The 18,802-nt window shown below is 45.0% G+C and overlaps 1 protein-coding gene across 3 annotated transcripts in view; it reads right to left on the bottom strand.

Moving 5' to 3' along the window:
• Positions 1–18,696, bottom strand: part of SEMA5A (semaphorin 5A) — a 504,887-nt gene extending 486,191 nt beyond the window's left edge. For 2 of the 3 annotated variants that reach the window (XM_007961192.3, XM_007961194.3), the window contains exon 1: positions 18,213–18,696. The gene's annotated coding sequence lies outside the window, so the exon portion shown is untranslated. Of the gene's footprint in view, positions 1–17,959 lie in introns of all 3 variants that reach the window. The other variant, XM_073014841.1, reaches the window with a different exon arrangement.
• Positions 18,697–18,802: the final 106 nt, after the last annotated feature.

The raw sequence follows: 18,802 nt of genomic DNA, 5'->3' as shown, positions 1-18,802 counted from the left end.
TAATGCATTTTCTTTTGGGAAGAGGGAAAAAGATAAGAGAACTACATTGTTTGCTCACATTCCCAGGTAGAAGTTTCACCTGGGAGCCAGGAGTCTCTAGATTTCAGGAGAACCTGGCTCCAGAGACCAGGCAGGCCTATTAGGGATAGCTGGTTCTTAGGTCATGGTGATTTTATTTGTAGGACTTGGTACTTATGGGAAATCCATAGAGCTAGACAGAAGAGCTGCATTTTCTATTCTGAGCCCGTGGTAGCACTGTATCCAGATGGTTCTGGTTATGACCACACGTCACTCCTTCCAGTTTTGAAAGCACAACCAGCTGTCAGCTCCATCAAGGTCTGAGGAACTGCCACCCACCCGTGGCTGTGTGCTCTACGGATGGTGGCCAAGCCTCGGGTGAAAGGGCTACCCACCTCCACCTGCCAGCTTTGCTTCTCACCATTTCTGCCTTGCATGGCTGAAGCAGAAGTCCCCACAGCCTCCTCCCCAGCTGCCAGACTTGTCGGCACCTTTCCTAGAGGTCAGGATCCTACTTGGCCAGCCCTTGTGGGCAGCCTGCCCCTGCCTGGGAAGCCAAGAGAGTGACCTGCCCTGCCTGGACACCCACCAGATGCACAGCTCCTCCCAGTAGCTTCTGGGTATGGAACTGTGGCCTTTATGTCATGCTGAGCTACGGAGCTGAAATTGCTACTAATATATTTCAATTAAAACAAAACAAAACATGTAATCTTCTTATGCCAGGAATATTTCAGACATTGACCTATAGGCCTCTGCCAGCAGTATTAAGACATCTACTAAACTGAGGCCAGAATTTTTTTTTCTTCACATTATAAACTAGTAACATGCTTTCAAATACCAGACTCCTCCTAGTATTTAAACCCTTATAATATCCCATGGGTATATTTGAAAGTAACTATGAACTTAGCTTCCTATTATTCATTCATTCTGCTTGAAGCTCCTCAGGAAGAGGGTGGGGGTAGGAAGTGTGGAATAAAAATCCTTTTTGGCAACCTGAGCTATTACATTTTCTCTCCATACTTAGAAGACCCAGATCCTCCCCTCTTTCATCCTCCCTTGTATCACTGGACCTGTAGCCCTAGGCATAGTTCCCTGAAACCCAAGTACCATTAGATCCGAAAGGTGTCACGTGGAAAAAGCCTCAATAGCTGGTGTTCGACAAGGCTCAGCAGCCAGCACAGGCTCCGAAGAGCAGGCAAAGGCAAGGCGGAGGCTGGGAAGCCCCAGGGAGGTGTGCGGGCCATGTTAGAATGGACATTTGTGCATAATTCTTTTGTTGCCTTGGCTCTCTGCTGCCTCTGGCCATGTTAGATGCGACCATTTCCACAGATGCATTCCACAAGCAAAGCCGGCAACTGTTGGCTGTGTTGAGTTATACCATGAAGGGACAGATCATGTGTTAAAAAGAAAAAAGAAATGTGCTTACACATGGTGCTGGTGATATCAGCTGAGTTCTGAGGTTCCCGTCTTGTAATGACATTCACATTTTTATATGTAGTATTTTGAGATTGCACATAATTTGACGGATAATTACAGCATAAATATATTTATCCAAATTAAACATCCAAAAAGAAACTACATACATAGTTTATAAACTCTTCCAGTCTCAACCAACACACTGACCAAAAAAAATAATAAAATGTTCTCTTTTTTAAAGTTATTTGCCAAAATATATCCGCAAACCAGGTGCTTCTCTTTCAGATTTACATAAAAGGACAAAAAGAAGAAAACAGAATAGAAGTTAATTATTCTGGTTCACAAGCCCTTATGTAAAGAGAAATGATTAATCGATTGCATTTGCCCACATCTTGAGAAATGCATACTCTTTGGCATTGTGACCACTCAGCTCAGACCTCAGCGGCACTCAGGATGCATCTATAGTGGGCAGTAGAAGCGAGAAGAGATCCTTCTCCAGAGCTCAGAGGTTAATCAAGGAATCTTGACCTGCACAATGAAATCACCTGGGAAAGGAGCTTTCCAGGAAACCCCAACTCCATGCTAAGGAGCTACGAAATCGGAGGGAGAGAGGCAAGAATGTGCCGCCAGTCAGCAGGGAAGCCTCCTTGGAAGTGAGTTCTAAGCAGCTTCGTTACCTAACTGCTGTAGCTCCAAGTACCCTCTTCACATCCTGAGGCTCTTCCGTTCCCAGAAAGGTCAGCCTCCCTTTCCTTATCCTGACTGCAAAGTGTTTTCAACACTGGAAAAGGTCATCTTGCAACAAAGATGAATAACGTGGGTTTTGTCCCTAAAAAAAACTCCAGGAAGCATCTTGCGTGGGAGTCCTTGTGAGACCTCGAGCACATCAGATATCAAGGTCTCTGCATCAAGCACTCTGACCAGAAACAGCCCCAAGAGCAAGGTCCTAGAGAGGTGGCCAGCTCCAAACTTCCCTATGATCCTGAAAAGGAAGACTGTAAATAGTTGTATCATTTCTCGGGCACTCTTGAGGCCATTTCTGATCTTCAGGCCACCTACATTCGTAGGGAACTATATCTGCAGACCCCACATCCTGGCTTTGTGTGGTCTGACGGATGTGGCTGTGTACCCTGAGCTGGAGGCTCCTCTCAGAGCCCTGGGCAAGTACCAACAGTGTGTCCGTGCCACATGGGCATGTACCTTTGAAGCTCCCTTCAGCCCCAGCAAGTGAGGAAGCTCCATCAGGGCATGCAGACACACAGGACTCTTTCTGTCATTCGCTGTCCCACACCCTACTCTTCCTCCCTCCTGCTGTCACTGCAGTTCTGCCCTGAGGTTCCTAGGAAAGCCTCAGGGTTTTATTGAATTGAACCTGCAGCATTGGTTTGGGTCCTTGAGGCATGCTGGCAAAAATGGTATCCGTGCCAGGACAAGGGACACCCAACTGGAAAACCGATACTGCAAGAGCAAAAACCATCTCGAGTCTCTACACACTGTCTTCCCAGGGCAGAGCCTAGGGTGTGTCCCAGAGAACGTTTCTAGTAAGTCTCCTGCGTCATAGACCAAATGCTACCATTTACCCTAGTATCTTTGCTGGAGCAAGACACACTAAAAGCAAACAAGTGATCCAAGTTATAATGGGACGCCATCATAAGCCCCTCTCTAAGAAGATAATAGATGACCGTCTCTCTATGAAGTTTAGAAAAAGACCTACCTGTAGACAAAGAGATAAATTGGAAAACCTCAGCCGTGTCTTCCAGGTTCTAGAAATCTATAGAATGTTTTTGTCAACCTGGAGGCAGTCTATATTCAATGAACAAGGCACGATAATTCACCAAATCCATATCCCTTTCTTTGACTCAAATCTATCCCATCTGCCATATCAGTTTAGGACAACAGAAAGTGTTTGTCAGAAGAAAGACATTAAATATCCCCCCATCCTTTTATCAACTATGGATTACTTTACACGTGAACAAAAACCTTAGGGAAAAACAATAATCAATGAACTTTTTTTTTTTTTTGAGACAGAGTCTTGCTCTGTCGCCCAGGCTGAGTACAATAGTGTGATCTCAGCTCACTGCAACCTCCACTTCCCGGGTTCAAGCATTTCTCTTGCCTCAGCTTCCCAAGTAGCTGGGATTACAGGTTCCTGCCACCATGCCCAGCTAATTTTTTTCTTTTCTTTTTTTTTTTTTTTTTTTTTTGTATTTTTATTAGAGACTGGGTTTCGCCATGTTGGCCAGCCTGGTCTCAAACTCCTGACCTCAGGTGGTGCACCTGCCTTGGCCTCCCAAAGTGTGGGATTACAGGTGTGAATCACTGTGTCTGACCTGCATGTACATTTAATAAGAAGGTATATCTCTAGACATGGGAAAATGTAAATATAATTCTTCCAGAGAGAAATGGTCGTTTGTCTCTCCAATGACTGGGGACAAGTGTTATCACAGATCTTTTCACAGAGGGCAATGGTATCTTCCTTTTATTTTCCACAGATAAAAGGCTGCCATGATAGCCAAGCCATTTCTCCACCAGGCTTCTCCTTTGACCCTGTTTTTCATGTAAACAAAAGAGAAGAGTGAGGGGGAAAAACCTCAGCTGTTCTCCTTTATGCTCCCTGCCAATACAATAAACATGTCCCTGGTAGGTATTAACGGTCCTTCCACCAAGAGACTGGCATCTTCTAACAGCCTGCAACTGCTCCCAATTTCATGCAGTGCTCACTTTGTCAAGCACCTAATTCCAAAGCCTCCGACCCCCATGCTCACAATTAGAGGTTATTCTTTTGTTTTCTCCAAAGAATGAAGCATTGTTTGGCCAAAGCCATCAATCCTAGTGTTAGATTTCTGTTGACAATTGGAAGATGTTGAAAATGCCAGTTCGTCTGCTTCCATGATACTGTGGTGTCCAAGATACTGTCACTAATTTTGGATCATTGGAAATATTCCACCACAGGATACATTTGAACTTGTTAAAAATAGCCCAGCTACCCTTCTGAACATTTCAACTTACTGTGGCATCAACAGAGACGTGCTCCTAGTTACAGCATTGGCTTGCTCCTCTGGAATGCAGGAAAGGAGTCGAATTTCATGATACGGAATTTTTGAGGTTGTCCATAAGATTTTTAAAATAGACCTTTCACTTCAGTGTAAAAGGTTACACACACAGTAAAAGATTATAAATATAGAATTCAATGTCTTCTCTCCAAGTATAAGCAGACCATATTGTATATTTTAGGTATAAAATGTTCACCTAAAATATTCAATATGAACAATTGATACTATTTGCAGAATACTCCCTGTGCCTCCACTCTACTTAAATATGGAGCATTTAATTAAGTAAATCCAATTAATCACGTGAAAGTTAATGTGGGAAAAAGAAACAGCTAATAAACTCCCAATGGCTCAGAAAAGCAAAGCATTTCAAACACGCAGACTTTAGAAGTTTCCTATGTGCCTCTAATTATGTCTTTATACAAATTCCTTTAGCCTTCTCCCAATTCTGAAAAGTCTAAGGTCAAATTCTTTTCTATAAATATATCTACAAAAACTTTTTCTTCCCACACATAGGGAAGACACAAAAGATCGAGTGAGTTGGAACCCGTGGCCCCCTTCCTCATGGGTTTTTAAAACATCAGACATAAACTGCAACATATTTGGGCCACTGCAAGTATCAAGCAAAACAGCAAACCAGCAGAAGTCAAAGTCAACCCTAACAGCTGTGTTGAAAAAGATACACCAGCACTCACCTGAAGAAGAACAAAGATAAAAGCGAGTGACCCTATACACTTTCAAGAAAGCAGCCTTCCCTAACCTGCTTTTGATTTGTGTTCATATTAGCCCTGCAGGCTTAATTAAACCCAGTAGCCAACTGTGTGTCCACTTAAAAGTGCAATTAAAGAAGAATCCACAAAGGCCACTGGGCCCTGAGGGCCTCCCACAGGAGGCCCCACTATGAGTAATTCACTAATTGCACCCTCTGTCCCCACTCTTAATGATGACTCTGCCACGCCCCCAGTCAAGATGCTTATTCTCCCCACTTAGGGCCAGCTCCAAAAACCTCAAGGCAGGAAGTGTGGGCCCAAAAGCCCGTTCTGCAGAGAACATACACTTTTAATTAAACAACAACAAATTAAAGGCTCATTGAAAAACACTTAGCAACAAATTCAAAACTGCACTAAGGTCCGTGTGTGACTACCACTAATTAAAAGGACTCTTGATTACAGATCCCTGGGTGTGATCTTGCAGCCAGGACTTATTAAGGGCCACGATGGAGCCCACTCTGAGGAGCAGGCCAGCTAGTGTTGCATCCTCATGGAACATTGTGGTACCAGGAAGCGGTCCCGATCCAGACCCCAAGAGAGAGTTCTTGGACCTCGTGCAAGAAAGAATTCAAGGTGAGTCCATAAAGTCAAATCAAGTTTATTAAAAGCAAAGAAAATAGAAGAATGGCTACTCTGCAGGCAGAGCAGTGGCAATGGCCTGGGCAGCATGGGGCGGGGGTTGTTTAGAATTTTATGTGGGGTTTACATTGGGCAAGTCAGCCTTCTCCTCTAGCCATAGTCCGAGTTCAAAACATTGATTTCCTTCAGCCTACCACAATAGACAATTCCTCAATAGATACTCCCTTTAAAAATGTCTTTCAGGATTTCAATGGACAGGGCACATGACCACAGTGAAGCCTGACTCTTGTCCTGACTTGTGTATGACTTCAGGAACTAAAGTCCAAGCACCTACATTGACTCCTTGAAGTTCTAGAGAGGAACCTGACGGCACAAAGTCTTGGGTCACAGCTGAATGAGGTGTGAGCCCCGGGAAAGCCCTTCTGCTCTTCCCACCTCCCAGCTTCATCCTGAAGATCCTCGCTGGGAATCCTTAAGGGCTTTCCTCTGCACCAAGACAAACCTCAGGGAGCTGGAAACTCTGCAGGTGGGCCTGGAAACACCGTTCAAAGTTAAATAACATTCGCAGGCGTAAGCTTTCAAGTGAATGAATCTTTGGGATTCTTACTTGCCAGCTTGCAGTTTCCTGAATGATTTCTTTTCGCAAGCTGGTGATAGAACCTAGGAATTCCATCACTGCTGGCAGACGGAAAGTAAATTTGGCTCCAGGCCTGACTTTCGGAGTCAGCGTGGAAAGCTGCAACAGCCAAGATGTGCTGCCTGGACGCGCTGAGATGCTCTCTCTATACGGGGCCCCTCCTTCCCAACTCTCACCTCCGCTCTCCCAACCCACCCATGACTGCTGCACAACAGACATTCAGTGTGACATTCTTAGGTGAAGAAAGCTTTAGAAAAAATACTAAAGTATGCATTGTTAAAAAAAAAATGTAGGGGAGGAGTGGATCGGCAGAGTGGGAATACTTTCAACTCAACCACCTGGGTTGGGTTCAGGTCTTCCCACTTGCTCAGCACCACCTTTGGGGTGTAAGGAGGCGAAGGAAGCGAGAGTGCTTCAACGGTGGAGAAGAGGGGGGCCTTTAAGGGGGGCTTTAAGAGTCTCTTAAATCTTTAAGAGACTCCAGATTTTTCCCACCAGGAACCAGGACTGAAGAAGGGAGGGAATCTCTACTGCCGTGCGGCAAGCCAGGAGAGAGTTACCCCATGGGCAGATGCTGGCTCTTCCCAAGCTGGAGAGCAGCATCCAATGTGACGCAGACGTCGGGATGTAACTGAATAGCCATACATGCCTGTCATACTCAGAACTGACTTAGATGTGGTCCCATCTGTAGGCGCCAACATGAAATCACCCAGGAACAAGACTAGGAGAAAAAGGACATGTGCTTCTGCTCCCATCATAGCAGCAGCAGGCTGAGTCCCACAGCAGAGCAGCCAGATGCTTAGAGACACCTGATAATATCAGATACAGGGCACAAAACCTGGTGCAACCACTTTGACATGGGTTTGGGGGAGGACGGCTTGGCTCAAAACTTTCTGGTGAACAAGGAGCATAATAATTAAAATTATTTTGGTTTAGCAGAGAAATTAACCAGAGGAGGATAATGATAAGGAGGGGGAAAAGGAAAATTCCTCTGATAGATGGGGGAAAGTCACTAAAGGGTATCTGAAGAGCAGCCCTGTGCAAGAAGACAGGAGGCCGGGCACAGTGGCTGATGCCTGTAATCCCAGCACTTTGGGAGGCCAAGGTGGGTGGATCACTTGAGCTCAGGAGTTCGAGACCAGCCTGACCGACATGGTGAAACACTGTCTCTACTAAAAATACAAAAATTAGCTAGGCATGATGGTGCATGCTTGTAGTCCCAGCTACTTGGGAGGCTGAGGCAGAAGAATCACTTGAACCCGGGAGGCAGAGGTTACAGTGAGCCGAGATTACACCACTGCACTCCAGCCTGGGCAACAGAGCAAGACTCCGTCTGAAAACAAAACAAAGAAACAAACAAACAAAAGACAGGAAACTGCAGTCCAGGATTCCCCTTTCCAGTTTAGATCATCCAGACACCGTGTCCTGGGCAAAGGCTCAATAATATCTGACAATGGACCCCTGCTCTGTAAAACACCATTTTTCTTTTATGTTTACAGCCTGGAAATATTACACTTAAATACAATGTCTATCTTTAACTCCTAGGCTCGAGCTTCAATAAGGTTTCTCTTCACTGACACACTGGCAAAGATATTCTGATTTTAAACTTCAGAACAGTGACAGGAGGACAGGAGGTGCTGCAGACACGAGGCATTGGACATGGGCACCCTGCCAAGCTGTGAAGTGAACATTCGAGGCCCTTCCCTAGCTTCTTGCCTGCCAGAATAAAGTTAAAATCCCATACATCTTAGAGTGTCCAAAATCAATATTGGCGGCTAACATTTGGATGCTTTTCAGAAAGGAAAATGCTTAGAAAAAGTAGAAATCATTTTTTAAAAAATGGTCTAATACATTTTATCCACTTACGACAATGTCTTCACATAATTCTGTACATAACACTATTAGCTGCTTTAATTATGATCAACTGAAGCTACCAGAACCAATACAAATCTATGATTAAAGGAGATTTTAAAACACGAGAAAATGCCCTTGCTTTCTTAATCCTTCTGTTTCAAAACTAAATATCTGCCCTGCTAACACAGACATTTTTCCAATCTTGTAACCAGCCAGTCTGTTTAACTGAATGGCTAATTAATTATCCTGGAAATCTAGAGAACATTAGCTTGTTGAAAACGAAAGAAAACAAAACCAAACCACAAAAAGTACCCACCTAAACAGTATTTTATCGACTAACCAAAACCATCAAAAGTGGTATGAAAGATGAAAATGTCACCCACCCCACTGCCATCTAATCAGTGGAAGGAAATATTAGTGCATCCTCATAAATAACTCTTTACCGCTGATGAAGGGTAATAATTTAGGATTGGTAATAGAAAAACATGGTCGTTCTGTAAATGTTACTCTTAATTTGCTTGTAAGCTAGGCTTCATGTTTGGGAAGAGGCAAGTTCAAAGTGAGCTGGTCAGAAATGACCCTGGCAAACAGTCAATCAAGCTATTGCACTAGAACTTAAAACACTGTTGATCTCCATTTTTGTGAACAAGTAACTAGAAAGACTGAAGAAATTAGGAGCTATGAAAATGCTGACCTGAAGCATCACAGGACTGGATAAAAAAATACTCTATTACCAATGGAGAAATGCATATGAGTGCTAAAGGCCAGCTAACCTGGACCACATCCCAAAAGCCATGCTGGGTGTATCTGGACCGTGGACCACCTGTGCCAAAGTAAACACTCCCACAGAAAGCCACTATGTGGAAACCAACTGGTGTGGGGAAAGCAAGGTGCCCACAAGAGAACTGAGGAAGCCTGTGGCAGGAGGCAGAGAGGATTTTAACACCCTAAACAGATGGAAGGTGCAGTAAACAAGGTGGGAGAGCTAAAGACACTCACTTCTACCCAGAGAAAACAGTGGAGCAATGAAATGAGAGGCAATTTGTATGTATCTCTACCCAAAACCTACATTCAGCTTTGCATTTTAACTGCAAAATGTGCCAAAGCAGAATCAGAAGAGCTAGAAGCAATTATTTGATTCTTCTCTTTCTAAGGTTGGGGGGCGGGGGCAGAAACACTCATCTTTAAATACTCAGGCTCTGGGCATTTAAAAATCTGCATTCTACCACTGGTTCTGGATGTCAGAAGTTACCTGCCTCTCCAGCTGCAGTGAAGGTCTTGCTAAGAGAGTGTACAAGGACACAGAAGCAGGCATCGGGAGCTTCTCCCCCATCAAAGGACAGCAACCTCGTTTGTTGAACAGAATGATGCTAGGAGTCCCAGACTCTGTAGCTCTAATGAGACCACGAGATTCTGTGTTGTCAAAGATGCTCCCCCTGAGCTATGCCCATGAAATGATAAAATGGGCAGAGGGGTATCCTCTAAACAATGACTGGGAATTGGGGCACACCCAACATTCAGCAGCGAGGCTGGCTGAGTTTAATTGATTTAATCTGGTTATATTGTCTCACCCGGAAACAACCTAAGTTTGCTTGTTTTCATAATAGAGATCACAGCTCAGATAGACTTCCCAGGAAGAAAGTGCCTCCGTATCAAAGAAATGTGCTCATCCCAGCACCCACTAGCCCTGGCGCTAAGCTTTGTAAAAGTAATGGAAACACAGAATACATTTCCCAGTAGACACAGCAGGACTCGTATTTAGGCCACTGGCAGTTTAATTTACTCTAATTTTAGGGATGATGTCCAGAATTTTCTTTTTTAAAACTAGTTTTATTGAGGTATATGTTACATGCCGTAAAATGTACTCATTGTAAGTGTACAATTTAATGATTTTTAGTACATGTACAGAGTTGTACGACAATCTCCACAGTCCAGTTTCTTACCATTTCCATCAGGCCCAAAAGGCCTGGGCTGCCCATCTGCTGTCACGCCCAGTTCCCACTGCTAGCCCCAGGCAACCGCTAACCTGCCTGCCATCTTTATGGGTTTGCGTTTTCTGGGCATCTCTATAAATGGAAATATATGGTGTGTGGTCTTCAGTAACCGGCTTCCTTCACTTGGCGTAAGGTTTTGAGGTTCACACATATTGCGGCATATATCAAGAGTTCATTTGTTTTATTGCTGAATAGTAGCCCATTGTAGGGATAGACCACATTTTGTTTACCCATTCTTCTGTTTCAACTTATTAAATCTATAAATCCAACTACATGACTAGGCTTATTAGCCTGATCTCGGAATTATAATAAAAAGCCTGCCATATTTTAAAAATATTCTAGGATGTCTAAAATCTCTGTAATATGTAAACATACGTAATAAGGATCCAATATGTTCCCTGGAATTTGTGTGCTTGGAGGGGAGGGTGCTGTTTGAAATAAAACATCCCTGAATTTCAATTTTTCAATGTTTTAATACAGGTTAAGTATCCCTTACCCAAAAAGCTTGGGACCAGAAGTATTTCAGATTTGGGATTTTTCTCAGATTTTAGAATATTTGCATTATATATATCAGCATTTTTAGGGTCATGTTGGTGCTCAGAAAGTTTCAGATTTTGAAGCATTGTGGAATTGCGATTTTTTGATTAGCAATATTCAATCTGTACACAGAAATTATATTTATGCTAATCTCCATGTCATGCAAGGTCATCAATTCATTTAACAAGTACTAACTTACTGTGCAAATCGTCGTGTATTAGGAAATAGGAAACATGCAGTCCCTGTCCCACCCCTGCACCTGCCAGTTTACAAAGACATTTGTATTTCAAGACTGTGCTAATAGATCAGTTTGGAGGCATTTGGAACATTTTTCTCCAAATAAAAAGTCTTGTTTAAGCCTTAGTCCTCTCTCTCAGTAGACTCTATTGCAGTTGATACCATATACATAGTATCTAAGGGTATTTGTTGATTCAGTCACTCACCCAAGATGGCCCGAGAGCCTTCTGCATTCCAGGCACTGTTCTAGGCACCATTGACAACACAGCTAATGAACAAAACAGTCTCATGGTCTCCTAAGCTGACATTCTGTATCTGTGAAAGACTTTAAGAAATAAAGGCAGTGTGTGGAGTTGTGCAAAATGATATGGAGAGAAGGCTGGGCGCAGTGGCTCACGCCTGTAACCCCAGCACTTTGGGAGGCCGAGGCGGGCGGATCACGAGTCAGGAGATTGAGACCATCCTGACTAACATGGTGAAACCCCGTCTCTACTAAAAATACAAAAACAAACAAACAAACAAACAAACAATTAGCCAGGCATGGTGGCGGGCGCCTGTAGTCCCAGCTACTCCGGAGGCTGAGGCAGGAGAATGGCATGAACCCAGGAGGTGGAGGTTGCAGTGAGCTGAGATCACGCCACTGCACTCCAGCCTGGGTGACAGAGCAAGACTCCGTCTCAAAAAAAAAAAAAAAAAAAAAGATACGCAGAGAAAAAGAAGAGTCTAAAGGACAAGAGAAAAGGGGGGCAGGGCTATTTCCCATGCTATTTGGAGCACCTTTCTGAAGGGGGGATGCTTGAACAAAGATCTCAAGGCAGCAGGACTTGCTAGCAGTGAGCCTCCTGGGAGAGTGGTCAGAAAGCATTCCAAGTAGGAGAGGACAGGCAAAGGCCAGGAGGCTAGCTGCAAGGTGGGTGGGGCTGGAGGCAGAAAGGAGGGACTGTGGCAGCAGTGAAGACTGGTCCCAGAGCCAGGATCACACAGGACTCTCCCTAGTTCCCAGCCTCGGGTGCATATCCCTCCTGCAACTGAAGATTCCACCCCCACAGCAGGTCTCAGGCACAGAGACCCATCTGAAGGCAAGCAGCATCAATGCGAGAAGCTGCAGACCCCAACTTAGCAGGCATGGGTCTGTCACTGCATGCAAATTCCCGGGCATCTGTCTTCTTCCCTCAGATGGTTCTCCAGATCCTTGTTCAGGCAGCGTGTTTTGAATGATCATTCTGAGGCCCTTCCTTTGTAATCGAGCATATTGCTGGCCATTCTTGAAGAGAAATCCTCCCTCCTCACTGTCTTCACCTCCGCTTTTCCTCATCTTGAAGACAGGGCTCAGTGAGCAGCCATCGAGCTGACACGGATGTGGATTCTGACCCACCCCTGGCCGTTGGTCATCTTCAAGGCCATCTGGATGGTCCAACCGCTGTGTTCAGGGTCCTTACAGAGCTTTTGCCCAATTCCATGAGTCACAAAGGTACAGTTACACTCTGTCAACCACTCCCACCCACACCACCCATTCTCTGGCCATGAATCCGTCCACCACTGCTGGCATCTCTCCAGCACAGCAGGAGAGTCGTCCCCTCAGGATCCCCCACTGTCAGCGAGCACCTAATTCAACGAGGAGGCTTCTCCCACAGCCCTGCCCAGTCAGGCAAGCAACTTTATTAAACCATGGGCTTCTGCTCATCATTCCACCCAGCTCTCCTACAATACTAACTTTCCTCTAAAGTCAAGGCCAGAGTTAGGAATTTATATGACAAACATATTTAGTTTATATTCACTCGTCAACCCATATGAACAATGGCTTCATTATAATATCTGCTACACAAAGAAGTTTAGCATCCTGAGCAATTATTTTTCCTTTATGCCGCCACTTACAAACAGTGTTCTTAACTTGAAAATCAGGCCGGGCACGGTGGCTCACGCCTGTAATCCCAGCATTTTGGGAGGCCAAGGAGGGTGGATCACTTGAGGTCAGGAGTTTCTACCAAAAATATAAAAAATTAGTCAGGTGTGGTGACACGTACCTGTAATCCCAGCTACTCGGGAGGATGAGGCATAAGGATTGCTTAAACCTAGGAGGTAGAGGTTGCAGTGAGCCGAGATCATGCCACTGCACCCCAGCCAGGGTGACAGAGCAAGACTCTGTCTCCAAACAAAGAAAAAAAAAAAAAAGAAAGAAAATCAGTAGTTTTACAACAAACCTAAATCTCAGTCCTGTAAAAAGAGTCACAGAAGCCAGCTGTGATTCTAAAATGCATTTGGTTACAGGATGCCTACACAAATGTCCCCGGTCTCCGACGTGTTCTCTTTCCACAGCAGGTCTGGGGGCACCGGCAGGAGTCAGCTGCCTTGGTAGCTGGCTCAGAACAGCTTTGGGGGCCTTCTGCAAGATGTGTCACATCTCCAGTTTTGTTTTGTTGTTTTGTTTTTACAGAAAGAAAAGCTCTCTGTGTGGAATTTTATTTGAAGTCGGTTTGCGAGGAATGCCATCTCTCCTGTGATTCAGGAGAATAGAAGTTTTGGTTTTATGATTTTGTAGACAGATCACAGGAAACTGCTTAGCAATTGTTTTTTTCTTAGTTGCTTTCCTTGACTCTGTTTTTCTTTCCATGGGTACATCATACATTGTTGCCAAACATTGGGTGGATTTGAACTGATTGAAAGAGGCTCGATTTTCTGTGAACAATTTGTCCTTGTGCTATCCTGATTGTCACTCGCCTATAACTTCTTTAATTTCACATCTCAGCAAATACAGCATTATTTCTCCAATAGAGTTGGCTTCTGATAGAATCACTCTACTGGTTATTTATCATACATATCTGTCATTGAATTACCTATTGCAGTAGTATGATTTACTCAATTGTACATAAAAATGTAACATAAAATAACATTTTTCCAGTGTATACTCCTTCATTATTCTACATGAACCCTAGGTTAGCCAATTCTACAGAAATTCAGTGACAAATAATGGGTAGAAGATGGGAAGATAAAAGATTAGTGGGCTTGTGACCTTTCGATAACAAAAGAAATTCATCCTCTAAAAAACTTATTCTTTTTTAAAATAGTTTTTTTTTTTTCCCCAAGTGTTAATCAGGAAACCAATTCTAGGAAACCAGTAAGGAAAAAAAGAGTTTAAAAATAGAATGATTTTATTTTTTCCAAATACAATAATACTATGTCAGTACATTTTAAAATGTAGGAAAGGGAAATAAAGTGTGCTTGTCTTTGCTCTTGTCAAACAACCATTAATCTTGGACCAAAAAAGGAGAAGAAAGAAGATGACAACAGCAATTCCTTTGGGAAAATTTTCTGTTCTTGAGCCCACTGTTGGGTTACTCCTTTTTTTAAAATTTCACACACAAGGTGAAATATGACTTGTTTTTGAAGTTGCCTGGCTTCAAAATACTCTGTGAAATGGACAGCCAGGTTTTCTTAGCTATACAGTCTTTTAGTTGGCAAAGATTGTGTCAATACTCCTATGTTGAAATAGATTACCTATTATCCAATACCTTCTCTTGGATCAAGTTTTCATTTGTTTTGTTCTATTTGGCTTCAATTTTGAATCAAAGCAAGTTTTGAGTAGGCTCATTTATATTGAAAAGTTTATCTATGTCTATTCTAGCTTACTTTAATTTTGCTTTTTCTTCTTTTCTCCCTATCAGAAATTGATTTTGTATATCTGGATAACCAATTCTTTAAAAAGTTCATCTGAAAAATACGCTGTATATTTACCAAGCATACCCACATCTGTTTCTCCAAAGTGCTTCCCAGCAACCACATCTCACCCGCTGAATTTATCCCCAAGTTGCTCCCAATCTATACAGGAATTGGAAACAGGAGATTGCCCCCTATCTATAACAGATCATGTCTGCAGGGCAGCAGAGTGATAAAAGCCTAATTTTCAACCAAACTTCTGCATCTCAATTTTAAAAGGTTGCTGAGAACATACGTGAAATTATCTATGTTGTCAACTGTACTCAAGACAACGGAAAGTACTTATAGACGCTCATTTTATGATTCAGGAAAACAGTTAACTTTCTTGATACAAATTTGCAAGTAGATGCAGGTGAGCAGAAACCTACAAGGTTTCACTTTAGACACTTTGTACTGAGTTGTAACTCAATTTGTTAGACACCATAATTTACATTTTAAATATTATTTAACACATAAAAACTTGTCACCTTGGTATAATTATACCCCAAGCAATTTGTCTGGGTAACTATAGCAACAATTGCAGAAACAGTTTAAAATACGAAATTGGTATAATTTTAGAATCAAGAATTATGGAGGATTTATTGCAGGAAGTAGGGCTGCTGTACTCAAATAGTTGTACATATACTACTATAAAAATGGATTCCTTGACTGGGATATATTATAAACTCATTTGTTCTATCTTGCACACCATCTGCTTTGTAACTCAAACCTCTTCATTGGGATGGGTTTTTGATGTTAGTCAATTGTAGAGTTCATGATTACTTGTCTACATAATACAATGCCTTTATACTTTTGGCTGGACATTTAGCAAAGGTTTTCTGCTCCTCCTCCACATCTTCCTATATCAAAAGAAAAGACTCAGTTTCAATGACTTTATGACCAAAAAAGAAATCATTGGAAATTCTTAAAACTCATCACCAAGTTAAGTAAAACTGTGTCACGATTCAGATACGCAGCTCTCTCTAACATCAGGAGCATCTGACGTCGTCCCCAAAGAGCTGGCATCTGTTCTTTTGGGCCCCTAGCACACAGCACAGAGAAGGGCCTGTTGGTTGTAACATTTGTCCTTCAGCAAGAGGCTAACATGACTCTGGAACTAAATTTCTTACTGCAAATCCACGGATGGGGCTTCAGAAGGCCCCTGACTCTCTAAAATTTATGCAGAAGTTTGTATAAACGTGTTTGTATTTATTTTGGTCTCGTGGTCAATACGTTTTAACAGCCTCGGTGCTATAAGTTTCTGTGTTTCATTCTCGCAAGACACGTGATGAAATCATTGTAAAGGGAAACGGCAGTGAAGAACACAGGCCTATTTTAACCAAATTCTGAACATCTCAAAAATTTCTTTTGGACAGAGACAAGCTTTACCACCCAGGAGACCAAAGCGTTTGCTCTCAGCAGGGATCTCGCAGCTGTTTGACATTACAACAACCAAATGAGTAGGTGCAATTCACAAAAGACATCAAATGATTAGCATCATCTGTCTTCTCCCTGTTAATAAAAGTACATATTGGCTAAAAGCACATAAAAATAGATGTCAGTTTGTCACCCCCACGCTTCAATGTGTATACAAACGCTTAGCATGACCTCACGGAGCAACGTGGATGAGCAAGCTTCTATAACCAAAGTTTTTAAAAGAAAGAAACTCAAGGAAAAAAACATCTGTGTTTCAAGTGAACCAAACAGTTACACTTAGGGCTGGTTTTTCATGAAAAACATAGAAAAAGAAATCTTTTGGAAGGGAAAAAAAATCCATGTTTCTTTTGGTGTAAATACAGGCACAGACAAGAAAGTTATTTCAGTTATACATAACTTAAAGGTATTATCCACCTTAACTGAAGTTGTATAAAGTGGTCAGGATAAACATTACACTCTCTAAAATAATGAAACTGGCATTAATTAGCAACAAATTTAGCAATCCTAATTAGGTATTAAAAAATCTTTCTTATTAAAGTCTGGTTTTGTGTTTCTGTCTCCTTATGAATAGACTACCTCTATAATTAATAACATATCTGCTGATTCCAAACTCAGCCATTAGGATAGAGCTCTTCTGGGTAAGCTAGACGTAAAACTTCTCTTTCTTCAAAACGAACTAGAACAATCATTTGTGACTCATGATGTGTTAACTAAAGTACCCCTAAAAAGCAGAACGGTATGAAACAAAGCTCACGCTATCTTCCCTCAATTTCGATTTCTTTCTGAGTAAATGCAACAGTCACAAGGAAGACAGATGTCCAGACAAGGAAGAGTTTACAGGGATCTTTTTCTCTGGAAGAGACCTTTCTAGTTAGAGCACTTATGTCTGGCCGCCACCTTTCCTGTCCCCTCTTCTAGCAAGGCTGACAGCTCTCTATAGCCACCGGATCAGCTCCCCCAACCCCCGGCCCCCAAAATGAAATTACTACAAGATCTGCCCGGTTCTGCTGTTTGTTGCCTGGGACTCCCGCCCACTCGCCCAGGACCCAGCAACTGCCTGTGGCGCTTGGTCCTCAGAGCGCTCGCTCGCAGCGCCCCCTGCCGGGAATCCCGAGGACGCCGCAGGCGCAGGAAAGTTAAATCCCAACTCTGGCCGCGGCGTCCAGGTACAAAGCAAGCAAAGGGCTAGGAGGTGAAGGCGCTTCCCGCCAAAGCCCAGGGAACCAGGATGTGACCGCGCCAAGCCAGGCACCGGGCGCCGCGGGGAGCGAGCCGGGGGAATCACTCCTCCACGACTGTTCCCACGCACATCTTGGGAAAAACCGTTCCCTCTGGGGCCCAAAACCCTGAGCCAGGGTTTGTAAAATCTGTGGAGCAGCGGAGGGATACCTGGAGAAAGGCGCTTGCCTAGCTGCAGCCCAGCTGGCTGGTGGTTCCCCAGGCCTCTGCATCCCCGCCTTAGTGTCTTTCATTAACCAAGACGCTTGGCGGAGTTGAGCCCAAGTCCCACCGCCTCCCGGTTCCCCTGTAAGGAAAGCAGGAAAACCTGCCTAAGCCGGCGAGGCTGCGAGGTGGCGGCTCCCGGACCGCCAAGTCCGGACCTCCGTGTCCCCCGCCCCCGGCTGCCGGCAGTGGGAGCCTGGAGGCGCGCGGGTGCGGACACAGACCAGTGTGCGCACCTTTCCGGGTGCTGGGCAGGGGTCACGTCTCGCCCACCGCGACGCTCCGGCTCCTTACCTCTCCATGCTCAGACCTCGGCACAGGCGGGTACACAAACTTCCAACCCGTGCACTAGCTCAACTGTGGGCGCCCCCGGACTGACGGTGGTCCTAATCCTGTACGCGGAACCCCCGCCCAGGTGCTTGCTGATGGATCCCACCCGAGATCGGCACCACCCACCAGCCGACGGCTGCAGTCTCCCGGTACCGGCCAGCGGCGCGGTCAGGGGCTCCGGCCAAGGCCACGCAGGGATCGGGCGAGGGTCGCTCACCAGGTGCGGGGCGCGCTGGTGCCAGTCATCCAGTGCCTGGGGCCAGAGCGGCTCCGAGGATCCTCTTCAGCACCTGGCTAGGGAAGTGGAAGCAGCAGCTGCAGCCGCCCCCTGCCACTTCCCCAGAGCCGCCCCCTACTCGCTGCGCTCCAGAATGGGGGCACCCGCTTGGGGGCCACGAGAACAGTCCCCGAGCGTGTAGCCAACCGGTGAGTGGGCAGGTTCGCGCCCAGCAGAGACGACCCGCGAAGTGGCAAAGTTGGGTTTCCGAGACTGCTCCGCGGGGCAGTCGCGGGTGGGAGAGGGGAGCGCCCCGGGATGAGCCACACTGGCCGGGCCTCCCTTGCAAAGGGAAGGTGGAGGGCCGGGGCTGCAGCGGGCCAGGGGCTGCGAAGCCCACCCGCGGCGGGAAAGCAGCGCTCGGGAGCGGGCGCAGCGAGAGCAGCCGCCACCGGCGCCGCCTTCCCGGCGAGTAGATCCGCGCGGGGCGAGCGGGCGCGGAGAGCGCGGGGCGGGGAGCGCGGGGCCGCCTGGGCCCGCCCCCGCCCCGCCCCGCCCCGCCCCGCCCCGCCCCGCCCCCGCCGCCGCGC

Source organism: Chlorocebus sabaeus, chromosome 4, assembly GCF_047675955.1.
Source record: "Chlorocebus sabaeus isolate Y175 chromosome 4, mChlSab1.0.hap1, whole genome shotgun sequence".
Taxonomy (NCBI): Eukaryota; Metazoa; Chordata; class Mammalia; order Primates; family Cercopithecidae; genus Chlorocebus; species Chlorocebus sabaeus.
Note: the sequence above shows the minus strand (reverse complement) of the source record. Positions and strands in the feature narration are given on the sequence as shown.